At 38.1% G+C, this 17,276-nt stretch overlaps 1 long non-coding RNA gene across 7 annotated transcripts in view; it reads right to left on the bottom strand.

The window, feature by feature from the left end:
• Positions 1–17,276, bottom strand: part of LOC147341493 (uncharacterized) — a 323,003-nt gene that overhangs the window by 186,551 nt on the left and 119,176 nt on the right. For all 7 annotated transcript variants that reach the window (XR_015159461.1, XR_015159463.1, XR_015159464.1 and 4 more), the window contains one exon: positions 3,874–3,964. This is a non-coding gene — a long non-coding RNA (uncharacterized LOC147341493). The remainder of the gene's footprint in view (positions 1–3,873; positions 3,965–17,276) is intronic.

The following is a 17,276-nucleotide window of genomic DNA, read 5'->3' as shown; positions in this document are numbered from 1 at the left end:
GATACATAGGGTTCAGTAGTATTTGAGGTTTCAGGTATCCACTGAGGATGGATAAGAGGGGATTACTGTGTCCATGCTTATGGGTATCTTTATGCACCACTTATTTTCAATAGAGTCAGAGTAGAGTGCTCGCCAAGGGTGACATGGAAAATGACATTATTCTACCTAGCAATGATCCTCCAGTCTGGTTGGGAAGATAAAATAATTCTTATGGCAAAAATATGATGCTTACAGGGCCAACTATAAGCAAATAGAAATTCACAGAATGTGTATCATATGTAACTCCTCGAGAAAGCGCTGATAAGTGTCTGAAGAGGTAAGCCCTACCAGAAACATAGTAACTATAGACCAAGTACCGAGGATACAGTACTGAACAAGTTAAATATAAGTTCTGCCTTCACAGACTTTAGTGAAGAAGATAGACACTAAATAAATAAAATAGGTGTGGAGAATATCACAAACAGGAAGTACAGGGTCTACACTGGTTCTAACCCAGTTTTGAGGCCAGGGAAGGCCTCCCTGAGGAATTGAAGGCCCTGAGGCACAAGTGAGTATAACGTGTCCAAGGAACTGACAGCAAAGTAGTCAGGCTGGAGCAAAGAGTTCGAGGTAGAAATAGAAAGAAAGAAAAAAAAAAAGTGGCCACAGAGGCACAGGAATTGAAGTGTGAAGGCGATTTAAGTTTAACATTGCATCTAAAAGTGAATACTAAATCTGCAAACTGGGATTAAATAGAGTTTTTCTTATTCACAACTTAGAATTAAATGCAGATGTCAAGGTTTTTCTTTTCATCCTCTTTTATTCTAATAGGTTATTTGTGCAAGAGAAACCAGATCCATCAGTTATGCATCAAAGAACTACATATGAAAGAACTGTGGACATTAAGTGATCTCTAGATTTTTTGACAACTTCAATTTTAACATGATTTCAAGCTGATCTGAAAGTTGTTTCAGGTTCAGCCAGATTGTTTCGTCATTATATCATTACTATTATTTGAATTATAAAATTTCCAAATTTTCAGAACTAGGTTGCAAATATGATCAAATAAAATCATTTAAAGATTTAATGAATAAAATATTCGTGTTTTAAGACATACTGTAATGCAACATCAGTCGTGTTTCGAGATCATTTATTAAAGACTTGAGAGCTCAACTCTAAAGTCATACATGCTAACATCATCACGTACAACTGACAAAAGCCATCTCAGCAAAAGCAGGTTTGACTGCAAACATGTTTAGTGACTTGCAAGAGATACAGCTAAATTCTATAAAACTTGCTGTGTGCTAAAAACTGTTGGTGGGGAGGGAGGAAGGATGTTTTTAGCAGAGGTTTTACAGATTTATGTGCTTCAAAGATAGGTAAACAAGAGTACTAGGGCCTGAGTTGTTTCTCATAGAATAAATTCTGATTAGATCAACAATTGGGACCAAATTGAGAAATAATTCTGTTTTTTAGCTACAGACTGTGGTATAAGGCATCAAAAACTAAAAGTTTCAAAGTCAATTGGATTAGCAGGAATAAGTATTATAATTCAAACATGTGACCCTTGGATAATCCAATGCTGTATTGTATTGTGCGTCTTTGGCACATGTCATATTAAAAGATACTATAGAGCAAAGTATTGAAAAACTGCTAGCATTTGTTGAATGCAAGTCATAATCATTTCACTTATTTGTTTCTAATAATGATTAGTGTACATACCCTTTTTAATATGACTTATGACTATTTCTTTAGCATTTCTTAGGAAAATAGATTAATCTGACTATAGCTCTTCTGTGATAATAATTTAGAAGACCTAAGCCACATAGCCAGCTGGAACTTTACCATTTTTGTCATTAGAGAAGGTGGGGGCACCTGTAGTTTAGTGGTATAACAACTATGAGAAGGGAACTTGGTTCATATGAGTGCACATTAGGCATAAGAAAATGGGAGAACTGGCTCTGATTTGGTTAAGGTTTGGTATTGCTGCTGTTGCTGCTGCTAAATTGCTTCAGTCGTGTCCAACTCTGTGTGACCCCATAGCCAGCAGCCCTCCAGGCTCCCCTGTCCCTGGGATTCTCCAGGCAAAAATACTGGAGTGAGTTGCCATTTCCTTCTCCAATACATGAAAAGTGAAAAGTGAAAGTGAAGTCGCTCAGTCCTGTCTGACTCCTAGAGACCCCATGGACTGCAGCCTACAAGGCTCCTCCATCCATGGGATTTTCCAGGTAAGAGTACTGGAGTGGGGTGCCATTGCCTAATATAAACAGTAAGTCACAGCAGCTGTATAGCAAATAAGACAAAGATGGTAGACAGCAATGCCATGATTCTGGTGCATTATTTCATACTCAGTAAACTTGAGTGAGTTACTAGAGGGCAAAGAATAAGTATGACTCCCCCAGGGCAATTCCAGTGCAAAACAAGGAATGTAAAGCATATAGATAACAAACAAATCCTGGCCCCCAGAAGCTGGTGGGTTGAGGTTATTAAGATCAAGGTACTTCTCACCATAGTCAGAGCTGCTAAGGTTGACGCAAACGAGGCACAGGATGTGGGGGAAGACATCAGGGACTCTAGCTATAGGGATATGTGCAAGAGATAGGCCATGATGCTGTAAATACCAACCATACCCAAAGTGACACATAAAAAGTGATACTTTACATCCAATTTGCCAGGCTTTTTGTCTTCTGACCTTAACCACACTGAACAAACCATTTAGAACAGATCAGAAATCAATTTGTCCTTGGACAAAAGGGAAAGATACCTTATTGGGCACAGAAACTATTCAATAGAAGCATTACATATTGGACAGGGACTAGTGAATCTGTCAAATAATCAGATCCTCTCTCTTCAGTAGCCTGAATACGAGCCATACACTTTAGAACTTTTAACCATTCACTGGCATGTCTGTGCCTTTTCTCGTTCTGTCTCCTTAAGTTCAAACACCTTTAAATCTTTTTCCCTACTGGCAAAATCCTAACCCTTTAAGGCTTATTTCAAAATATTAACTCCTCTGTGAAGCCTTCCTGGGCCATCAGGTAGGTTTAGTCCCATGCTCCTTTGTTTGCTTTTCTAACTTCTTCTGCAGTCTCTCAATTCCTTGAAGGCAGTATTGATTTCTTATCTATTCTTATTCCCCAACACTTCACACAGCATTAAATATATTAATACTACTGAGGGCAAACTTTTAAAAAAATATTTTACGTACCAGAAACTGTTATAAACACTTGAAATATATTAACCCATTTAATCTTCATAACAACTCTATCATATAGTTCTTATTATTATAGACAACCTTTTACACATATTCTCCAATTGTTTCTACTGTGTTTCTTTTCCTCTTCCTTCTACCCCTAGACTCGTGCATTCCCCTAAAATGCCAATCCTAGGGACCTTAGTATTCTCTTCACATTCTTTTGGATTTGACATGTGTCATCCATGGGTAACAAGAGTTATTTCTCATTTCAAAGTGATTGGACTGGTGGAAAGTTTTCTCCTTTGTGTGCAAAACTGGCTAAGTGAGTTATTTTCTTTTCCCTCTTCAAAAGAAGATGAGAGTGAGTGAATCTCCTTGTCTTGAAAAACCAATGGGTTGTCCTGATGGGCATATATATCTTGCTAAGGTCTGGCTGACTTTCATAGCCTGAATGTATATGAGTAGTAATTTTTTTCTACAATTTTGCAGGTAGAAGCAAGATAGTAGAATTTTACTGTTGTCTAGAAAAAGCAATAAACCCTTCTCCAAACCTCAGAAGCTAGCACAGTAAAAGGAACTCTACACCAATAGGATAGTTTTCCTTCATAATAACAAAGCAGCACACAAAGTAAACCAAAGTGTATTAACACAAAAAGGAATTCAGTTATCTTTGAAACCGAACTCTGGAAATTACTTACTTAAAAAAGTTCCGCAGATATGGCTTGAAGTCTACAGACAAATCATTGATCAACATGTATTTTCCTCTTCCCTCACAGCTTGGATACAAACCTAGAGAAAACCCAAAGCAACAAACTTATGAAATATTCCATGCAGAACCAGAAAAGTCTAACTATACCAGCTACTATATTGACTTTCCTACTTAGCCTAGAAAATTGTGTTTAATAGTCTCTATTTTTTTCTTCGACTTCGCTCCAGTGAGTATAGAGCTGTTTACCTAAAGACCACAGGGTCTAGTAACATAGAAAGCAAATTGTTATTAAGCAGGTTGAAGGTCATTTGGGGAACAATGAAAGTTTCTCATTGAGTCTCTCACAGCCATCACCTATCAAAATATATCTTTTACACAGAATCCTCTGCCACAGTAAATATTGGTGGTGCATATTCTAGAATAGAAATTACAATAGTGTCACTTCTTTACTTTGCTGAGTAATTTGCAATGCATAGTGAAGTGAGTAAAGTCGCTCAGTAGTGTCCAGCTCTTTGCGACCCCATGGACACCAGGCTCCTCCATCCATGGGATTTTCTAGGCAAGAGTACTGGAGTGGGGTGCCATTTCCTTCTCCAATGCATAGGGATCCTTTTAATATAACTCCCAACAAAAACCTCCCGAAGGGGACTCAAAGCTATTCTGACAAAGCAGTAGCTACTGCTAGTGGTGCAGGGGGTGAGGCGTGGTGGAAAATCCAGAAGTACTTCAAATATTCGGCCACTAAGAAAAAAGAAAGGAAAGCAATGTTCAGAGCTAAACTTTTCATTTTATTTAGTGGCTCAAACTTCAGAAACTTCATAGACCATAATCCATTAAAATAGCACATATTATATCAAGTTTCAATTGCTAAACTTTCCATTGAAGGCTTGGGGTAAAAAGATTGTATCTTGCCAATTTCCATAAAGCTGATTTGTAAAACTGAAAAAAAGAAATCCATGAGCCAATCATAGATACTCACTATTCCTAATCTGTGTTCTCATATTTCTTATCCCTACCTCTGTAACCCATTAAAAATCTTGGCCTAAATACTTTGCCTCTTTCAAAGAAATTACCATGTATTTCAAGGTTTTACTTCTATTGTTATTTCTCAGTCCAGTTGAAGATGAAAGACAATGGTTCTGTCAGCTCAAGTATTTATCAGTCATCTACCTTCTCAAATGCATTGTGTGTTATCATGAAAACTGCTATTTTTCTGGACTTTGTGAGGGGAAATTTAGACAATCTTTTAAAAAATATATAACATACCAAGCTGGAATTCAGACTATATATTTATATATATGACTATTTGAATGGATATTAGTGTTTTCTGTTAAAGTGAAGACATAGCATTTACAATTACTTTCATCATCTTTTCTACTAATATCTTTCAGCGAGGACAATTTCAGTCAAGTTCAGCACTCTCTAAAAAATCAGATACAATGTGATGCTTCACAAATTAGGAGCCATGTATAAGTCCTGAGGCACAGGTTTAAGTAAGGGATTTCAACGATGACATATTAAGTAGAATCTCGCCACATTTCCTCCTGTGGGTTCTGTTATTACTCCATATTCTTAAGCTTAGAGCAGGGATTATTCTGCCTCATTGGCTTTAATCTACATTAGTCCTTATTATAAACCTAAATTCTCCCACAGGTTGCAGTGATCCTCTGAGGTGATAAAAATTCTCTCAAAGCTTTTCCAGCAAAATGCATCTTTATACTATTTAGCCTCAGTGAACTCCTATTAATCCTCCAATACATATCTCATATTATCACCCAGTGAAGTCTTCTCTGGTTGTTCCATGCATACTTCCTCTCCTGGGCTCTAAAACTACTCTCTGTCTCTCTCTCCATATACATTAGAGTATATAGTTCAGTGCTTGTCACAAATTTTCAACCAAGTATTTAAGGAAATAAAGAACAATGAAATTGAACCTCTAGTGAATCTGGATGAACAGGAACAAAGCGGCTTTATATCTATATGACATTTCAATTTCTTATAATTTTAAAATATTTTTAAAATTATTATTAATAAAATCAAAGATTAAAAATATTTCTAATATTTAGCCTGTGGTTTTGTGTTCCCTTTGCAAAACTACTGTATGCATGCCACTTGAAAAGGACCTTTTCAGATCCCCAACTAATGACCAGAAAAATGTATTTGTATAAGGTACAAATATTCTGTAAACGACAAAACAATATTCAAAGGAAAAAATTTAGCATTAAACACATATAACAGAAAAGATCCCAAATCAATGATATTAGATTCCACCTTAACCTAACAACAACAACAACAAAGAGCAAATTAACCCCCAAGTAAACCAAAGAAAATAAAGATGAAGAAATCAATGAATTAGAAAACAGAAATGAAGAAAATCCATGAAACTGAACTTGGATGTTTTGAGATCAATAAAACTGATAACCATCTAGCAAAGTAATCAGAAAAAAGAAAGAACACAAATAACCAGTAATGAGAGAGGTGACATGACTACAGATTTTGCAGATAGTAAAATAATAAGAAAATATTATGAAGAACTATATGGCAATAAACTTTAAATTTTAGACAAAATGGATGAATTCCTTGAAAAACAAAAGCCAGAAATGATAACTCATGAAAAAATAGAAAATCTGAATAGTCTCATATCTATTAATGAAATTGAATTTATAGTTAAAAATCTTCTGACAAGAAAAATCCCAAGCCCTACATGGCTTCAGTTGTGAATTCTACCAAATATCTTTAATAGATATAACATCAGTTTTATAGAAACTCTTCCAAGTAATAAAAGAAGAAAAAATATCTCCCAACTCATTCTATGAAGCCAGAAATACCCTAAAACCAAAACCAGGTAAAAACATTACCAGAAAACTATAGACCAATAATCCTCATGAATACAAATGCAAAAATATTTTTTAAGTTAGCAAGTTTGATGAAAAAATATTTTAAAAGAGTAGCATGACGTACTCTAGAGAAGCTTGTACAGTACAGTTAGTACAACATTCAAAACCAGTCAGGATAATTCACTATATTAACAGATAGGGAAAAACATGATTACCTCAATACACCCATAAACAAAATTTGTCAAAAACCATCTACTCCTAATAAAATGCTCTCAACAAAACCAAGAATAAACGGGAACTTCCTCAACCTAATAAAGATCACCAATGAAAAACATGCAGCTAACATCCATCACACTTATTTGTGAAAAACTGAATGCTTTTCATTTAAGACTAGGAATACAGCAAATATGTTGGCTTACAACACTTCTATTCAACAGTCTATTGAATGTTCTAGAGCATACAATGAAAAAAGATGAAGACTGCAAAGGAAGAAGTAAAATTATCCTTATTCTCATATAACATGATCATCAATGCAGACAACCTTTGTGTCCTACACGAAAGCTTCTAGAACTAATAAGTGAGTTTAGTATATTTGTAGGATACAAGATCAATATTAAAAAGTCAACTATATTTCTGTATACTAATAATGAAAAATAGGAAAGTGAAACTGGAAATGTCCTATTTGTAATAACACTAAACATATGAAATAATTAGGTATAGATTTGACATGGAATTATTGTACACCTAAAAGTACAAAACATTGCTGAGATAAAGATGTGAATGAGTGGACGACTTAACATTGTTAAAATGTCAATTCTCCTCAAATTGATGTGTAAATTCAGTGTGATCAAAATCAAAATCCCAACAAGAAACTGACAAACTCATTTTCAACTTTATACAGAAACATGAACGATATAGGATAACAAACCAATTTGAAAAAGAACAAAATAACATTACCTAATTTCCAGATGTTTTATAAACCTACAGTAATCAAGATTATGTAATTGTGGCATGGAAATAGACCTATTTATCTTTTTATTCTTAGCTTTAAGCACATTGCCTGGTAACAGCTCAATGAATGTTACCTGAACAGACTAGATACTCTGATACTCTGTCTCCTCTTACATATGTAACACTGAATGACATCCATGAACTAATTTTAATGATATTGGAGCTATGGATATAATACTGGAGGATTTATTTTCCTCCTTGGGCTTATCTCCACTCCATTATTTGCTTCATTTACCCATCTGCAATGCTTTTAGATACTTCGTCCCAATTCAGACATGGAAAAAAATCTCAGGTTATCTTAGGTTCAACTCTCTTCTTTGACTTAATGGCAGTGTAGTTTGGGGTGATATACTTGATTTCTCTGGGCCTCAATTTCTTCATTATAATATAGAGATAATGATTTGGGAAGTTGTATGTGAAGTTCATGAGTTGAGACAAAGTCATGAGCCATAGTGAACAGTCAACACATGCTAATCCCCACCCCCCGCCCCACCAGGGAAATTTTTCCATCCAGTGCTTCATCTCTTCTGGACTCTGTGAGTGCCACAGATTAACAAACAAGTATCTAATATTTAAATAACTTTTCCCAGAGAATCAAATACTTGTTTAGAGTTATAGAGTGGGAAAATAAAACATAGCAGATTTTTGTAATATATGAGGTTAGGCAGGGGAGAATATAGATGAGAGCATTTTTTTTTACTTTAGACTTACTGTATTTAGACATGTTCATTCTATCTATGCTCAAAGCTGTCTTTGCTCTTAAGGTTCTGTTTCTTCCCTATAACTCTTTGCCCCGAAACACCTCTTTTTCTCCTATTAGTGCAGCCCAGAAAGAAAAGGAAAGTGAAGTCGCTCAGTCATGTCCGATTCTTTTTGACCCCATGGACTCTACCCCACAAGGCTCCTCTGTCCATGAAATCTTCTAGGCAAGAGTACTGGAGTGGGTTGCCATTTCCTTCTCCAGGGGATCTTCCCAATCCAGGGATAGAACCCAGGTCTCCCACATTGAAGAGCAACTCTTTACTGTCTGAGCCACCAGGTAGAGCCCAGACTTGAACAGTATTACACTTGCATAGAAATATATTTGCTGTACTATTTCTGCTGCAAATAAATGACTTTTCCTGAGTCTAATGTTGACTTTCCTGACACACACAGGTGTTCCATCCTTGAGTTTATCTTTCACTTTATCGGGAGGAAGGAAGGAAGGATGGGAGGGAGGGAGGAAGGAAGGAAGACAGATTTTTTCTGTTCACTAGCAAGTTCAGGAGATACCATATGGAGTAGTATGAAATGTCTTAAGGGACTTTTAAAAAAAATTACCAAAAAATGAGTGGATAAGAGGATCCTTTGGCAACACCCCAACCCTAGAACTATGTTTACGTTCATAAAATGGCAAACAGCTGGGGGCAATTATTGCAAATAAAATGACTTGACCATTTACTATCTACCCATACTGACTAAGTGCTACATGTGTAATGATCCATTTGATCTCCACAACACCTTTGAGCATTAGGTACTGTTATCATTCTCATTTGACAGAAGAGAAAACAGAAAATGAGGGGCCTAAGGGTTAAGATAGATACATGACATCACATCTAGGATGCAGCAGGTCAAGGAATTGACTTAGTTAAGAATCCATATTTTTAACCCCTATAGTTGAACAATACATTACAGTATTATTTCAATTAATAAGAACTCTAATAACTGAGCCACTTAGGTAAATGTCTCTTCTTTTAGAAGAAAAGAGGCACATTGTAAAATTAAAGATCATTTTGCAGGCCTTGTTTAAGCCAGAATTTCTAGAATATGAGCCTCTTGTCCTGCAAGATCCTTAATCAACAAAGATTTAGTGGTTATGAGACTTTACTTACTAAAGGAATACAACAGACTTTGATACTTTAGAAAAATATTCAGTAAAAACAGGTAAAACACACTTTTGTTCTTATTTCTAACCATCAGATCACCAGAATATTCAATTAACCAGTAGCACCCTTTCTATGGGCTTCTCAGGTGGCTCAGTGGTAAAGAATCCACCTGCAAGGCAGGAGATGTGGGTTCAATCCTGGGGTCAGGTAGATCCCCTGGAGAAGGAAATGGCAACCCACTCCAGTATTCTTCCCTGGGAAATCCCATAGACAGAGGAGCCTGGCAGGTTGCAGTCTATGAGGTTGCGAAGAGTTGGACACAACTGAGCAACTAAAACAACACTTTATATGCAGTCTGACATTTTCCTGACATTTCTACCTAACTAGATGTTAGGTGTCAGGTAGGCAAAAGATCTGGCTATCTAACTGAATATTTTCTAATACAGCTGACAACTTTCCTTCAGAATAAGGTAAAATATATGTGCTATTTAATGAAACATACATGATGTATTTATAATGAAATAATATGCAAATGAAATAAAACCCTTATGGAGATAATGGACAGAATAGTCACTACTGAATAGGGGCTCTTGCTTGCTAATGCATCCTGCAATTTCTGATATTTAATTCTCATAAACAGAAAAGTGAGATTATTACTTATCTATTGATCAAAATTCTGAAGCTCAAATCAAAATTTAAAAATATTCAGAGGAAGTTTCCATAAGAGAATTACTCAATGTGATGTAAAACATAGTTTAATAAACATGCACTGTAATAATGTCGCTGGTGATACTTGGGTACTGAAGTGTGAACAAGCACTAAAATTGGGCTGCTGCTGCTGCTGCTAAGACGCTTCAGTCGTGTCTGACTCTGTGCGACCCCATAGACAGCAGCCCACCAGGCTCCCCCGTCCCTGGGATTCTCTAGGCCAGAACACTGGAGTGGGTTGCCATTTCCTTCTCCAATGCATGAAAGTGAAAAGTGAAAGTGAAGTCGCTCAGTCGTGTCTGACTCCTAGAGACCCCATGGACTGCAGCCTACCAGGCTCCTCCGTCCATGGATTTTCCAGGCAAGAGTACTGGAGTGGGTGCCATTGCCTTCTCTGAAAATTGGGCTATTAAAGTCCAAAGGCTTGATGAGATGATTCACAACTGGCATTGGAACTAATAAGAAAACTTGAAATGCACACACTCTCCTTTTCAAGACCCTTACTATCAAGCAAAAGACAGCCCAGCTGGTGACAAAATAGCTGATGTGTAGTCTAGAAAATGGCTTTGCAAAAATATCAGACAAGATGCTTTTTGTAACTCACACATATACAAACAAAAACACATGTAGTTCAACTACAGAATCATCACACAAAATAGCGTCTAATATAATGAGATAAATCTGCTACGACATTAAGAAGTTGGGCTTGGGAAATTCTCATATATGCTCATCTCTCCACAGTCTAGTATGTCTTAGAAAACCACTGGGCCACATTTTTCATAGCAGGTATCAATTGTTAACATGTGTTAGTATTATATTTCAAGCTTACTCTCCTTTCAGCTTTGTTTTCCCCCATATTGCTTTTATTTTATCCCAAAGTGGTAGTTTGCATAAAGATTCAGGGAAAAAATAATCCAGCTTCATTTTTCTTAAGGTTGGTAGTTTAGTTGCCAAGTCGTGTCTGACTCTTGAGACCCCAAGGACTGTAGCCTGCCAGAGATCTTCTGTCCATGGAATTTCTCAGACAAGAATACTGGACTGGGTTGCCATGCCCTCCTCCAGGGGATCTTCGTGACCCAGGGATCAAACCTGGATCTCTTATGTCTCCTATATTGATTCATCTTGTAAAGTATGTTTTTTCTGGAGATACACCTTCTTTTGGTTTAAGCTAGGAATCCAGGGGTTCATAAAGGATAGTATCTGCTGGGAAGTTTGACTAGATACCTGTGCAGTGACTTTTCAACAATGAGATAATACTAGAGATACATACCAATGATCCCTGATAGCACCCAATTACCAAGTCAAATTACCAAGGCTTCCTGTCCATGCACAAAGTTGGGGAGTGGGGGAGTGGTGGGAAGTCAAGGGAACTCACAGGCCTCAAATCAAATACCTAATTGCCACTGAGGATGGTACCTACAATAAAAGACAACTTAAGGTGACTTTCAAACTTTACTGTCAAATTAAAGTTATTTTGAAATCTATTACTGAGTTATACTAACCCAAGCCAAATATTCCCTCTCCCTTAAGCTACTGTCACAGCTTCGCACTTGAACTATTATTTGTCTTGGTCCCCTACAGTCCATTCTTCTTGAGACAGGAAAATAAGAGCACAGCCATTCTGGAAAAGGACCAGGGAATGGCCTTGGGCAAAACAGGTCTTGCAAATTAAAAAATCAAAGGCCCCAGGGACCTGAGTCCCAGAGACAAAAACCAGGCTTGCACGAATTAAAAAATAATAATAATAATAACTTTAACTCCAGGTGGCTCAAGTGGTAATGAACCCACTGCAATGCAGGAGACACTGGAGATCCAGGTTAGATTCCTGGGTTGGGAAGATCCCTGGAGTAGGAAATGAAACCCTCTCCAGTATTCTTGCCTGAGAAATCCCATGGACAGAGGAGCCCGGCAGGCTACAGTCCACGGGATCACAAAGAGTCAGACATGACTGAAGTGACTGAGCATGCAGGCACGCTCTGTTACACTAATGAGTATACTTAGTTGCTACAAGCCAAGCAGCTCAACTATAAATTTTAACCTCATCTGTTCCTGTGTTTTCTTGCATAAAATTGTCATGCATTCTTTTTCTGTCACAGAAGCACTTCCTGACAGCCATCATGGAGCCATCTGCTGTTGATCAAAGAAGTCTGCTGATTTCTGGAAATTATCAGTGATCATGAGACAAACCCTCCCTTTTGTTGGAAAAGTATCTTGCCCCTTCTACTAGAGAGCTGGCACTTTTTTCCTGCCTTCTCCCTGATGCACAAACTCTTCTAATAGAAAGCTTTGCTTGCCTAAGAGTCTTGTGGAAGCAATATTCATTTCCATGGTATTCTTGTCCAAGAATCTGGAAAGGGCCAGGTAACATTCCCACATCATTAGCCACAAATAGAGCAACTTCCTGGATTATGTAACAGAAATAAGTTCAAAGCGGCACTCTTGATTTTTACCTCCCTACAACCTGTCCCTGCCACTACTATGCAATTGCTAATACCAGAAATCTGAGTGTCATAGGTTATTACCCAACATCTAGTCCATTAGTACGGAGAAGGCAATGGCACCCCACTCCAGTACTCTTGCCTGGAAAATCCCATGGATGGAGGAGCCTGGTGGGCTGCAGTCCATGGGGTCGCTAAGAGTTGGAAACGACTGAGCAACATCACTTTCACTTTTCACTTTCCTGCATTGGAGAAGGAAATGGCAACCCACTCCAGTGTTCTTGCCTGGAGAATCCCAGGGATGGGGGAGCCTGGTGGGCTGCCGTCTATGGGGTCACACAGAGTCGGACATGACTGAAGCAACTTAGCAGTAGCAGTCCATTAGTAAGTCAAGGGGATTTTTGTTTTTGTTGTTCAGTTGCTAAGGTGTGTCTGACTCTTAGTGAACCCATGGACTGCAGTGTGCCAGGGTTCCCTGTCCTTCACCATCTCCCTGAATTTGCTCAAACTTATGTCCATTGAGTTGGTGATGCCATACAACCATCTCATCCTCTGTTGCCCATTTCTCCTCCTGCCCTCAATCTTTCACAGCATCAGGGTTTTTACTCCAAAATATATCCAGAATTTATCCATGGCTCTCCTCCACCACTATCATTCTAATCTAGGACACTATCATTTTTCATCTTAACTACTACTGTGATAGTTTCTGAACTGGTCTCACTGCTCCATTTGCTCTGTAGCCACTGATAGTTTTTGAACTTACCTTATTGTGCTCTCATGATTGCAATCATTCGAAGACTAGTCATTTCTATTACAAAGAAACCTAAATTTCTCCTCTTCATCTTTAGGTCCCTGCATGTTCTGGCCCTTATTTACCTACCCAAATTAATTTCACCTCTCCCACTACTACACTTACTCAGCCTCTCACCCTCCTACTTGTCAAGTTCCAGCCACGTTAAAAACTCCTCCGTTCTTAGAACAACAAGCATCCAATATATTTCAGGGACTTGCAAAGTCTCTCCATGTATCACTGACATGTTCATCTCTCAACTCTTTGCATTACTGGGTTTTTAAAATCTAACTGGTCTCAGTTTATCTGATGTCTTCTCAGAGATTTCCCTGACTACTCTGAGTATTATTCTCTGCTACTGATAATTTATTTTGAAGCACATGTCACTGGTCACTATTAAAACTTTACATTCAACTTTAGTGAAAATTTGATTAACATTTGTCCCGTCCAACTCCCATCCGTGCACACCAGAATATAATTGCCATGGCTCTTTGACTTCCCGTTTTATCCACAGGTTTAGTCCAAAGCCTAGAACAGAGTAGGTCTTCAATTAATATACATTGAACTAAATACACTGCCAATATGTTCAGTTTACCAGAAGGAAAATGTACCATGGTAAATCCAAGGGGAAAGGGAGATGGAGAATAGAAGTTTCAGACAAGTCACCTCTGTGAATTCATCTAGCTGAACTTCTAGAATTCTCTCCTCTAAGAGAGCACATCTTATCAACTTGTTAGGGTACTAATCTCTCGGACCCACCAGATTCTGTTATTTCTAGGTAATTCAACAGCCTTTTGAACTATGGTGTTGGAGAAAACTCTTTAGGGTCCCTTGGACTGCAAGGAGATGAAATCAGTCAATCATAAAGGAAATCAGTCCTGAATATTCTTTGGAAGGACTGATGCTGAAGCTGAAACTCCAATACTTTGACCACCTGATGCAAAGAGCCGACTCATTGGAAAAGACCCTGATGCTGGGAAAGACTAAAAGCAGGAGGAGAAGGGGGCAACAGAGGATGAGACAGTTGGATGGCATCTCTGACTCGATGGACTTGAGTTTGAGCAAGCTCTGGGGGTTGGTGATGGACAGGGAAGCCTGGCATGCTGCAGTCCATAAGGTAACAAAGAGTCGGACATGACTGAGTGACTGAACGGAACTGAACTCTCAATCAAGTTGTTTTTTAGAGAAAAACTGACAAAGCAGCAATGGCATATACTTCTTTTCTAGTGCACATGAATCATTAACCAATGTAGGTCATATTCTGGCCTACATGCAACCATGGGGTTGCAAAGAGTTAGACACAGGATAGAAGCTAAACAACAACAGAAGGGAATTCAGAAAGGAAGACCTATCTGTATCACTAAACACCCCCAAATAGAATATTTTCAAATATATTTTTTGTTACTTTTAGAGTCTACATTAATTGATTAGAGATCTTTTTGATAGATAAGAATTATTTATAATAATACATGAAACATGACGGATATTTGAATGAGATAGGCAGAAGTCAGGTCACAGTGTGATTTATACGCTGTACTCAAAGCTTATATTTTCCCTGAAAGTTATAGGTCATCACTGAAAGATTTCAAGTAGAGAAATGATCAGATCAAATTTTAGATCATGTTTTATAAAAAGTTCAGTTTGGAAACAGTGAGAAAAGTGAATTAGAGAGAGAAGAAGAGCAGCAAGGAGTGTAATTGGAGGCCATTGTCCTATTATTGCTGAAAAATTAGTAATAATTAAAATTGTGTTGTTTTCCTCTATTTCTTTGCATTGATCGCTGAGGAGGGCTTTCTTATCTCTCCTTTCTATTCTTTGGAACTCTGCATTCAAATGGGTTTAATTCTTTTCTCCTTTGCTTTTCACTTCTCTTCTTCTCACAGCTATTTGTAAGGGCTCCTCAGACAGCCATTTTGCTTTTTTGCATTTCTTTTCCATGGGGATGGTCTTGATCCCTGTCTCCTGTACAATGTCATGAACCTCCGTCCATAGTTCAACAGGTACTCTGTCTATCAGATCCAGTCCCTTAAATCTATTTCTCACTTCCACTGTATAATTGATTTAGGTCATACCTGAATGGTCTAGTGGTTTTCCCTACTTTCTTCAATTTAAGTCTGAATTTGGCAATAAGGAGTTCAGATCTGAGCCACACTCAGCTCCTGGTCTTGTTTTTGCTGACTGTATAGAGCTGCTCCATCTTTGGCTGCAAAGAATATAATCAATCTGATTTTGGTGTTGACCATCGGTGATGTCCATGTGTAGAGTCTTCTCTTGTGTTGTTGGAAGAGGGTGCTTGTTATGACAAGTGTATTCTCGTGGCAAAACTCTATTAGCCTTTGCCCTGCTTCATTCCATACTCCAAGGCCAAATTTGCCTGTTATTCCAGGTGTTTCTTGACTTCCTACTTTTGCATTCCAGTCCCCTATAATGAAAAGGACATCTTTTTTGGGTGTTAGTTCTAAAAGGTCTTGTAGGTCTTCATGGAACTGTCCAACTTCAGCTTCTTCAGTGTTACTGGTTGGGACATAGGCTTGTATCACCGTGGTACTGAATGGTTTTCCTCGGAAATGAACAGAGATCATTCTGTCATTTTTGAGATTGCATCCAAGTACTGCATTTTGGACTCGTTCATTGACCATGATGGCTACTCCATTTCTTCTAAGGGATTCCTGCACACAGTAATAGATATAATGGCCATCTGAGTTAAATTCACCCATTCCAGTCTGTTTTAGTTCGCTGATTCCTAAAATGTTGACATTCACTCTTACCATCTCCTGTTTGACCACTTCCAATTTGCCTTGATTGAGGGACCTAACATTCCAGGTACCTATGCAATATTGCTCTTTACAGCATTGGACCTTGCTTCTATCACCAGTCACATCCACAACTGGGTATTGTTCTTGCTTTGGCTTCATCCCTTCATTCTTTCTGGAGTTATTTCTCCACTGATCTCCTGTAGCATATTGGGCACCTACTCACCTGGGAGTTCCTCTTTCAGTATCCTATCATTTTGCCTTTCAACTGTTCATGGGGTTCTCAAGGCAAGAATACTGAAGTGGTTTGCCATTCCCTTTTCTCCAGTGGACCACATTCTGTCAGACCTCTCCACCATGACCCATCCAACTAAAGATCTCTTCAAGAAAATTAGAGATACCAAGGGAACATTTCATACAAATATGGGCTCGATAAAGGACAGAAATGGTACGAAGCTAACAGAAACAGAAGATATTAAGAAGAGATGGCAAGAATACACAGAAGAACTGTACCAAAAAGATCTTCATGACCCAGATAATCATGATGGTGTGATCATTCACCTAGAGCCAGACATCCTGGAATGTGAAGTCTAGTGGGCCTTAGAAAGCATCACTACGAACAAAGCTAGTGGAGGTGATGGAATTCCAGTTGAGCTATTTCAAATCCTAAAAGATGATGCTGTGAAAGTGATGCACTCAATATGCCAGCAAATTTGGAAAACTCAGCAGTGGCCACAGGACTGGAAAAGGTCAGTTTTCATTCCAATCCCAAAGAAAGGCAATGTCAAAGAATGGTCAAACTACCGCACAATTGCACTCATCTCACACGCTAGTAAAGTAATGCTCAAAATTCTCCAAGCCAGGCTTCAGCAATATGTGAACCATGAACTTCCAGATGTTCAAGCTGGTTTTAGAAAAGGCAGGGGAACCAGAGATCAAATTGCCAACATCCGCTGGATCATCAAAAAAGCAATAGAGTTCCAGAAAAAT

The sequence above is a fragment of the Bos grunniens genome, chromosome X (assembly GCF_055505025.1).
Source record: "Bos grunniens cultivar Pamir isolate PY7600 chromosome X, Bosgru_T2T1.0, whole genome shotgun sequence".
Classification (NCBI taxonomy): domain Eukaryota; kingdom Metazoa; phylum Chordata; class Mammalia; order Artiodactyla; family Bovidae; genus Bos; species Bos grunniens.
This window is presented reverse-complemented; position numbering and strand designations above follow the sequence as displayed.